Genomic DNA, 10,732 nt, shown 5'->3' with positions numbered 1-10,732 from the left:
ACCAGAAACAAGGAAAAGAGGTGGAGTTAAAGTCATCATTAAGCATTTGCTCTGTGTCACATAGTGGACTCAGCATTCTTAGTGATAGTCTATAGCTCAGTGGTTAAAAGTGTGGAATCTGGAACCATACTTCTTGAATTTGTATTCTGACTGAAACATTAACTTTATTTGTGAGTCAGGCAGCTTCCCTAACTTCTTTGTCTTTCCTGTTCTTTATCTGTGAAATGGGTGTAATGATAAATATTACCTATTTCATAGGGTTGTGAGGATTTGATTATACTGGGTTGTTGGGAAAATTGTGATGCATTTTTGCATAGAAAAATATATCATGACTTTCCTGGCAACCTAATATATGTAAAGCCTTAAAACAGTGTTCAACATATAATAAGCTTTTAATCAGTACTAAGAATCAACATCATTATCTTAGTCCATGAAAGATAGGTATCAGTATCTCCAGCTTCAGGTAAATAAACAGGTTAAAAAGTTTGCAGAACTTGCCTGAAGTCACTCAGCTAATAAGTGTTAGAGCCAAGATTTGAACTTAGATCTATCTGGATAGCTTCAAGGTCTGTATTTCTCCAATACCTTGTTGCTTTCATAAGTGTAGGTTGTATGCTGAGAGTTTCTTTGGAAAGATGCATGCTGAAACCTGTGGCTGCCTCCTTCCTCACTATATGCCCTCTCACTCCCCTTGCAGCTGCCATCTGGAAGGCTGGTTTGGCTCCCTAGATTCTTATAAATCTAATTTAAAACTTTAAATGTCCTTATAACTGCTCTAATGTGCAGGAGGCTATCTCCAGGACCCCTCTAACTAATACACTAGAAAAATGAATCTTCCAGGATGGGGTTTCATTTGTAAAAGCATCCCCTACCCTGAGGTTCTCATCTGCATACCCCCAGGGTCAAATTTCTATCTCCCACTTCGCCCCACATTCTCACAACTCAGGTAAGAACAATTATCTACTATGTAGGCAAACATAAAGACCCTTCTCTTGCCTTCCTCTTTTTTGTCTTACTTTCCCTTCTCAAGGAAGAATATGTTGTGACATCCTAATCCCTTGAGTGGCTCTTTGATTCATCCTTAGTAACACTCATGAGGAAATAAAACCCTTGTTTGTCTAACAGCATCATTTCTCTCAAGACGTCCGAGAGTCTTGGCCTACAGAAGCCTCTGTCAGTTTGCTCACCCTGCAGAACCATGATGCAAGCTGTGGCGTCACTGCTGGTGATGACTGCAATGCGAGCCAGAGTGGTGTGTGCCTGGGGTTTCATTGCATTGTTCACAAACAATAATGAATTGTTAATTTTCAACAAAAATGAGGAAAGACTCAAAATAACCCCTGCAATGCACAATATATTGGTTTATGAGCATAAATACCAAGCAGAAAATAAAACCTTGAGTCCTAGGCTTAATGCAGACCCCAAATGTGAGTTATTCTGCTGTTTTCTTTCCCTTAGCTAGAGAACAGAAAGCACTGTTATTCACTAGGACATCCAACTCTGCCCAGCTCTTTCAAAACAAATATTTCTTGAGTGCCTACTATATGTATGCAAGGTCTTGTGGAATATTCCAGAGATGAAGCTTTCTTCTCTAGCCTGTCAAGCACTTTCTAAACTTCCTCTCTGTTTTGTCATGGTGTTCCTCGTGCTATTTCCAGGACCACTCTCTAAATAGCACCCCTTCAGCCCTCTTTGGTACCTCGACCCCCCACCACAGGAGTAGAGTCTTTGGTACAAAGCATAGAGTAACTGTGCTAAAAATGTGAATAGATACAGTAATGTAAGAGAATAAAGTTATTCCTTGGTATCTATGGGTTCCACATCCATAGATTCAACCAACCATGGGTCAGGAATAGTTAGAAAAAAAATTAGTTATGTCTGCACACTCAACATGTACAGACATTTTTCTTGTCATCATTCCCTGAACAATACAGTATGACAACTATTTATGTAACATTTACATTGTATTATAAGTAATCTAGAGATGATTTAATGTATATGGGAAGGGAGCCAGCAAGTGTCATGGTGGTTAAGGTGCTAGACTCCCACATGGTCAACCATGCTTTGATTCCAGGACAGAGCAGCTTGAAAATCATGCTGGGTGCATATGTGTGCATGCCCAAAATCCCAAGAAGGAATTGCATCATGACCATGCCCCCTGAGGGTGATTTCTCACTTTCCCTCTTTCTATCTCTTTCTGTCTCTCTCCAGTGAGTGTACACATCCTTTGACAAAAAACTTTAAAAAAAGGTATATGGGAGGATGAGCATAGGCTATATACAAATACTATGCTATTTTATATAAGCATTTTGATAGCCACAGAGGTCCTGGAACCAATCTCCCAGGGACACCAAGGGACAAATGTGGGTTATAAACTATGGAAGTTAGCATTGACCATACATGTGGTGAATGCGAAGGGGTTGTCAAGAAACCAGGGTTATGAGACACTCTCTTATAAGAACACACAAAAATTGCTGCAATAAAGTAGAATTTGTCATCCTCAGTACTATTAACATTTTGCGCCAAATAATCATTTGTTGTAGGGGGCTGTCCTATACATTGTAGTATATTTAGCAGCACCCCTGGCCTCTGTCTCCTGGGTGTCAGTAGCAAATCTCTGCCCCCAAGTGTGACAACTAAACATATCTCCAGAGACTGCCAAATATCCACTGGGGACAAACTTAGCCCCATTAAGAACCACTTCAATAGAAGACCCAAATGGAGAGCACCCATCTGTATGATGATGAACACTATAGCTTTCCTAGGTCTAAAATTCTGTAACATTATGACTCCTCTTGTTTAGTATAGCATAATGGATAAGAGCACAAATTATGGAGCCAAACTGCTTGAAGTTTCAATCTTGGCTCCACTGCAAGCTAGCTATATAACCATGAGTAGGTTGTTTAGCTCTTCTGTTCTTTTACCTCATCAGTAAAATGGGGATAATGAGAGAGTTATTGTGACTTTTAAATTAATGTACATAAAGTGTATAGAACAGTGCCTAGCACATTGTAAGCATGAGTTAAGTGGGAGCTCTTATTAGCGGTATTATAATTACTATCAATAACACTATTATTAACCATTTATCTGAGTCCTGGTATGTTTTAATGTCCCACCCAGCTTTGGAGAAAGGACTAGAGAGCTAAGTCCACAGTTCAGGACCACACAATGCAGAAAGGTGTTAGTTGGCTGTGGGTCTAGGAAACAAACAATGTGAGTGAGCCATACTTTGTATAGCTGCCAGTTACTCTCAGAGTTCTCTTATTTAAATGCAAACTTATTGACACCTGCTTTCAGCTAGACACAGTGGAAGATACAAAAGTAAGTGAAGTTTATGTCCCCAGCACTCAAGTAATTAACAAATGTGAGTGCCATGTGCATATTTATTTTAGTAAATTTAATTACCTTAAATTCTCAAAGAAATTCCATTCAGTCCCTTCTTACATGTGAAGAGTTTCTCTATGGTGAAAATTATCTCCTCATCTCCAGATTTATCTTTTTTTTTTTTTAGAGACAGCAGATTTATCTTTCTTAGAGTTTGATTTCTATAATTGTGATCATGTATTATCAGCATTTTTATCTTCCTCTCTTTCTCCATTTAAAATTTCTGTGTAACATTTAACCCTCAGAAGAAATCCCCCAAGGGAGAATTTATCTTAATACAACACAGAGGTGTTCTGTTCTGAACAGCTTAACACTGCTTCTGGAAAGAAAATGTCTGTGCAGGACCCTCTTAAATGTACTCACATATTTCCTCGTTTATTTGTTTAAAATACTTTATTGAATCTCTATTCTATGTCAGATATGACATCTAAGCACTAGGAATAACAAAGAGGAATAAGAGATTCAAGACATGGAGAGATATAGACATGAGAGAGGTGATAAAAATATAATGTAGTAAGGACTATGGTAGCAATGCGTTTGTTCAATGAGCCAGGAGAACACAGAAAATAAAGAAACTTTGGAAGAGAGCTTAGTGTTATGGGTAACATTGTGAGCATTGGCATCAGAGCTGCCAGGGCTCATATTCCTGTTCTATGACACTTACTAGCTGTGTGATATTGAGCTGATTACTTACACTTTCTGTATCTCAGTTTTATTATTCACACGATGTATTCTAATACTTCTTATATGTGCTTGTATCTCTCAGTAGACTTTAAGCCCCTCAAGGACTGGAACCACTTAATTATTGTCATCATAATTATTGCCATATTGCCATTACTATTTACTGAGCACTCAGTATGGACAAGAAACTGTACTAAATTCATTACCCACACTATCTAAGTTCATCTTTGACAAGTCTATAAGGTAGATACCCATCATTTTCCTAATTTTGTAGCTTGCCATTTTTTTCATCAAACCCAGTCTTTCATTTATAACATTTACTATAATGTACAACTGTTTTTATAATTATTCATTTATATTTTAATATCGGTCTCGTACTCTAGAGTGTAAACTCCACAAGACCAAGGGTGATGTCTGCTTAGCTCATCGTAGTGTCCTAAACATCTAGGATAGAACCTGACACTTAGAAAATGTGTAATGAGGGCCACCAGGTGGCATGGAGTTTAAGGCAGCTGTGTCCCACATGGCCGACTGTGTTTCCAGTCCTTTCACCAGTGGCTTGAAAATCACACCAGGCACATATACATTTGTGCCCCAAATCCTGAATCCTGAGAGGATAATGGAAGAGAAGGGATTGTGATGTGGCATTCTACCCTAGGGGGGGTCATCTCCCTCTCTCTCTTTCTCTCTCCCTCTCTCTCTCTCTCTCTCTCTCGAGAGTGCATATGCCCTATAGCAAAAACTTTAAAAAGGAAAAGAAAATGTTTAATGACTGTGTAATAAATATGAAAGGAAGGCTGGGAAGCAGGCAGACAAGAAGAGAAGTAAAGATAAAAAGAAAATGAGGATATCACAGTTACTAAGTAGAAGAGCTACACTCTAGTTCAGAGCCATCTGACTCCCACATTAATACTCTTTGGACTAGACAGGACTGCTTCCTACTGTTCACAAGCTTTTAATAGATGTTTGTTGACAAAGCCTCCTCAATATTGCATAGTACAGGCACTCCTCTTTTAACCAAGTTCCATTCGTACAGCTAGATCATTAAGTAAATTGGTCAATAAGTGATGAATTTAAAGATGGCTGTCTTGTGGTGTGTCATGACACCAGATGGTATATATTTTTCAATAGATATCATGTCATGAGACACCACACTAGAAGAATTTAATTCTATCCATACAAAAAGCATACATTAGATAAGCACCAGAAAGTGACAAGACACACTACAATACACTAATATAAATCCAGCATAATCATTTTTATTTATTCTGAATACTACTATGGGTGCACAATAAAGTACAAGTTTATAAAAGAAAATATGTTGTCTTGCATGATTATCAGTAGACTTTAAGCCCCTCAAGGACTGGAACCACTTAATTATTGTCATCATAATTATTGCCATATTGCCATTACTATTTACTGAGCACTCAGTATGGACAAGAAACTGTACTAAATTCATTACCCACACTATCTAAGTTCATCTTTGACAAGTCTATAAGGTAGATACCCATCATTTTCCTAATTTTGTAGCTTGCCATTTTTTTCATCAAACCCAGTCTTTCATTTATAACATTTACTATAATGTACAACTGTTTTTATAATTATTCATTTATATTTTAATATCGGTCTCGTACTCTAGAGTGTAAACTCCACAAGACCAAGGGTGATGTCTGCTTAGCTCATCGTAGTGTCCTAAACATCTAGGATAGAACCTGACACTTAGAAAATGTGTAATGAGGGCCACCAGGTGGCATGGAGTTTAAGGCAGCTGTGTCCCACATGGCCGACTGTGTTTCCAGTCCTTTCACCAGTGGCTTGAAAATCACACCAGGCACATATACATTTGTGCCCCAAATCCTGAATCCTGAGAGGATAATGGAAGAGAAGGGATTGTGATGTGGCATTCTACCCTAGGGGGGGTCATCTCCCTCTCTCTCTTTCTCTCTCCCTCTCTCTCTCTCTCTCTCTCTCGAGAGTGCATATGCCCTATAGCAAAAACTTTAAAAAGGAAAAGAAAATGTTTAATGACTGTGTAATAAATATGAAAGGAAGGCTGGGAAGCAGGCAGACAAGAAGAGAAGTAAAGATAAAAAGAAAATGAGGATATCACAGTTACTAAGTAGAAGAGCTACACTCTAGTTCAGAGCCATCTGACTCCCACATTAATACTCTTTGGACTAGACAGGACTGCTTCCTACTGTTCACAAGCTTTTAATAGATGTTTGTTGACAAAGCCTCCTCAATATTGCATAGTACAGGCACTCCTCTTTTAACCAAGTTCCATTCGTACAGCTAGATCATTAAGTAAATTGGTCAATAAGTGATGAATTTAAAGATGGCTGTCTTGTGGTGTGTCATGACACCAGATGGTATATATTTTTCAATAGATATCATGTCATGAGACACCACACTAGAAGAATTTAATTCTATCCATACAAAAAGCATACATTAGATAAGCACCAGAAAGTGACAAGACACACTACAATACACTAATATAAATCCAGCATAATCATTTTTATTTATTCTGAATACTACTATGGGTGCACAATAAAGTACAAGTTTATAAAAGAAAATATGTTGTCTTGCATGATTATGAACACTTCATGTAGTGAATACTAACTGACTCCAGGAATGAGATAAAGACTGAGAAAGGGGATTTTTGAGACTCATATAGACTAAGAAAGGGGATTCCCTGTTTGACAGAACTAGTTGTCAGGTCAAGTGGTCATTAAACAGGTAGACTGTTGAGGAGTGACTGTACTGCATAACAAAACTATAGCAAACATAAAATCAATAAATGTGATCCTGGGCATAAGTAAGGCAAAGAATAAATTGGGCAAAGAGTAAATTGTCAGAGAAGGAGAGTTTTTGTCTTAATAAAAGAATATGTCAAAGGGATGGCATCAACATACTGTCCTTATTTCAAAGAAAATAAACATCTGAAATAATTCTACTACAAGATGGGTATACCACAGAATATATGTGTGTGTGTAGTCTTCAATATCAAATAACTTTGATAGTAATTGACTAGTTAATCGATGTGTAAACAATGCAAAACGAAACAGATGGCAGTGATTTGATAGTTATGGAGTAATACCAAGTTAAAGTGGATGATCACTTCCGAATCTTTTATTCTTTGGTGCTAATAAACTCTTATTCCAAAGTGCCATATCTTCAATCAAAATAAGTAAAGGCACTTATTCACAGCCACTCTGCATACTTTGACCTCTTGAAAAGTTACCGCAGAATAAAATAGAAGATTTAGCATGGCAGGATGTGTTCAGCAGACTTGGGGAAGGTATTTTGAAGACTATTGGATGACTACTAGCACCATCTTCTGAATATTCTTCACCGTTGCCAATGTTTGTTAAAATTCATAGAAAATTGAGTGGTCTCTGCCTTTAGTAACATGAGATGACTTTGATAAAACACTTAAAGAAATTGTTCGATGTCCATGTATAGTCTGGAAAGTGAATCAAGCCAGAACTTAACTTCTCCACCACTAAGTGATCATTCTAAACAGATGTTCAGCACAGGATGTCTTATTAAACCCAGACTGTTGCCAAATACAGATGATCACCAGGGATTGTTCTTTGAAAGTAAAATCTGATTGTGCCAATATGGGAAACAGATTATAGTTAATGAGATCAAACTGAATTTTTAGTTGTGTGTCTCTATCCCTGATGTAACTCTAAGCAAAGCCTTACTTTCAGTTGTTCTAGAGAATCAACTACCAATAATGCCATCTCGTTTAAGACACTTTATCATTTCTGAAAAGTTATACAAATAGTCAATGAGAAAAAAATTTTAAAATAGTGTTATTACATAGATTGTTGATTGTGCCCCAAATCAATATAAGTTGATTTTCATTATTCATCCTTTAAAATTGTTCTTGAATACCTACTTTATACCAGATACTGAACTAAGAAATCGGAAAAGATGCCTCAAGCCCAGGTCCTGGCCTAAAGGAACATGCAGGCTAGCAGATGAGAGATACATGAACCCAGTAACTATAATTCAAGGAAGTCAGTGGTAAATGCTCAATCATTCTTGCTTCCTGAAATGTTCTCTTATCTCCATCCTCCAATCACTTCCTGGAAGAAAATCCTTACCTCCCCCTTTTTTTAACTGTCAGAGGACAGGCATGTGTGCTCACCAGAGAGAGACACAGAGACAGAGAGAGAAAGAGAGAGAGAGAGAGAAATTACCCCCTAATGGGATATGGTCATACTTCAATTCCTTCTCCATTTCTCCAGCCTCTCAGAGTTTGGGGCACACATGCACACATGCCCAGTATGCTTAAGCCACCGGGGCCAGGATTTAAGCCATGGTCAGGCATGTGAGATCCAACTCTCCTTAACCACTGGGCGTAGGTCTGCCCCCCTCTATGCCTTCTTACAAACTCATTTCAAATGATTCTTTCCCAGGGAACCAGCAGTTAGCGTAATGGCTATGTCGCTGGATTCCCACGTGGTCGACTGCGGTTCGCATACGGGACCCGGTGGCTTAAAACTCATGCCGGGCACATGTGCATGCGTGCCCAAGATTCCTGAGAGGAGAATGGAGAAGGGATTGTGGCGTGACCATCCCCCCTGGGGGGTGATTTCTCGCTTTCTATGTCTCTCTCTGTCTGTCTGGCGAGCGCACGCGCCCTATAGCGAAAACCTCTCCAAAAAAAAAAAGAAAAGATTCTTTCCCAGTGAAAGCTTCTCAGGTATTTCTCATTTCCTCTGCCCCCCAACCCTAAACATATACATCCACACCCAATTTAGCAGTTTTAATTACTCCTCTGTGTTTCTGTAGCACGTTACTCACAATTTTATTACAGTGCTTATTACTATAATAAAATAATAATAATTTACATGTGGTTGTTTATGTGTCTTTGCCTCCTAAAATATTCCAAGTTCTTCCATAGAAATAAATGAGTTTTGTTCATCTGTATTCCTCATTATGAACACAGAACCTGGCACACAGTAAGACTCAGAAAAGTTTGGTTGTGGGGGGAAGGAGTGAGAAAGTGAGCAAACATATGAAATTAAATTATAGATAAAATATTATGAGAACACATAGGAAGGAGTAATTAGCTTCCAGTGAGGTGGCTTCAGAGACAATATGGCATTTGAAATGACCATTGAACAATGAGTATGATTTGACAGGAAGAGATGGATATTGGGGGAGGGGAGAGTGAGGAGAAGGATACTTAAGGCAGAACTTCTTAAGAATTTTTGTTAGAGAGATTTTTGCAATAGGGCATGTGCGCTAGCCAGAAAGACAGAGAAAGACAGAGACAGAAAGCAAGAAATCACCCCCTAGGGGAGATGGCCATGCTGCAATCTCTTCTCCTCAGGATCTTGAGCATGCACACACACATGCACAGCGTGAGTTTTAAGCCACCAGGTCCAGGACTCAAACCATGGTCAACTACATGGGAGTCCAGCAACATAACCATTACAACTACCTGCTGGTCCCAAACTTCTTAAGAATGTAAGAACCACATTCATTGTAGCAAAATGATGTGTTAATTACACATTTTTCTTTCTTTTGTTCTTTATTTACATTTTTCCACAAACATTTTACATATTTTTAAATAATTGGCTCATACTCCATAGTTCTTCACAGTTAATAAACAACTTTAAAAATTTCAAAAAAAATGAATTTTAAAGATAACTTTAAAAATATTTGTTATTTTATTTGTAACTCTATGACAGAGACAGTATGGTTTTAAATATTTTTGAGAAAATATTTGTGTGTCAGCTACTCAAACTGTTGAGAAGCACACACCCAGCACACAATTCAAACATGAACCTTCCCAACTCAGCTCTGCTTACCAAGTATTCTGTGGTTTACCATCTGTTAGCAAAAATCAGTCTCTTTTTCTTCTTCAAAGTCTTCCTCAAGGTAATCCTCTGGTTGTGGCTGCTCTTTTGCAATCTCTACTGATTACAATGCTGGGGTGGAAAGTCCAGGTTATTTTATGGTATGAATTCTTTCATATGGCTTCTCTAATCCTCTCTACCAGGCCGAACTGTTTATGGTGCCAGGCCATCTTTCCAAGAGCTTCTGTTGGCTTTCTCGAGACATAGTTTTCTGGTCACATCTTCAGATAGGACATTGCATCCAAAGCCCTGGTAATAACGAGTATTTCCAATTTCTGATGCAAGGCAACAGATATTATTAAGCTTATGCAAATAACCCTTGTGCCACAAAGTAAGAATACTCGCAAATATTTTCCAATTCCAGAGGGGTCAGAAAGAGAGAAAAGTTTATGGTTCAATTTAAACAAATATACAAACAAAAAACATTTTAACAAATTGCTGAACCTATCAATAGCTCAAAAGAAAGCAAAATCCTTAAATCTGGAAGACAGAGCATAGTAAAATAATCAGTAATATTGTAGTCAAAAGTCACAAAATTCGGGAACCAGCAGTTAGCGTAATGGCTATGTCACTGGACTCCCACGTAGTCGGCCGCGGTTCGTGTCCCAGACCTGGTGGCTTAAAACTCACGCCGGGCGCGTGTGCGTGCGTGCCCAAGATCCCGAGAGGAGAATGGAGGAGAGGGGATTGCGGCGTGACCATCCCCCCGGGGGGGTGATTTCTCGCTTTCTGTCTCTAATGTCTCTGTCTGTCTGGCGAGCGCACGCGCCCTATAGTGAAAATCTCTCCAA

General features: G+C 38.5%; 1 protein-coding gene across 4 annotated transcripts in view; it reads left to right on the top strand.

Annotated features, from left to right (window-relative positions):
- ENOX2 (ecto-NOX disulfide-thiol exchanger 2) overlaps window positions 1–10,732 on the top strand; it is a 348,870-nt gene that overhangs the window by 231,722 nt on the left and 106,416 nt on the right. The window lies entirely within an intron of this gene.

Source organism: Tupaia chinensis, unplaced genomic scaffold (genome assembly GCF_000334495.1).
Source record: "Tupaia chinensis unplaced genomic scaffold, TupChi_1.0 Scaffold144058_2, whole genome shotgun sequence".
NCBI lineage: Eukaryota > Metazoa > Chordata > Mammalia > Scandentia > Tupaiidae > Tupaia > Tupaia belangeri.
This window is presented reverse-complemented; position numbering and strand designations above follow the sequence as displayed.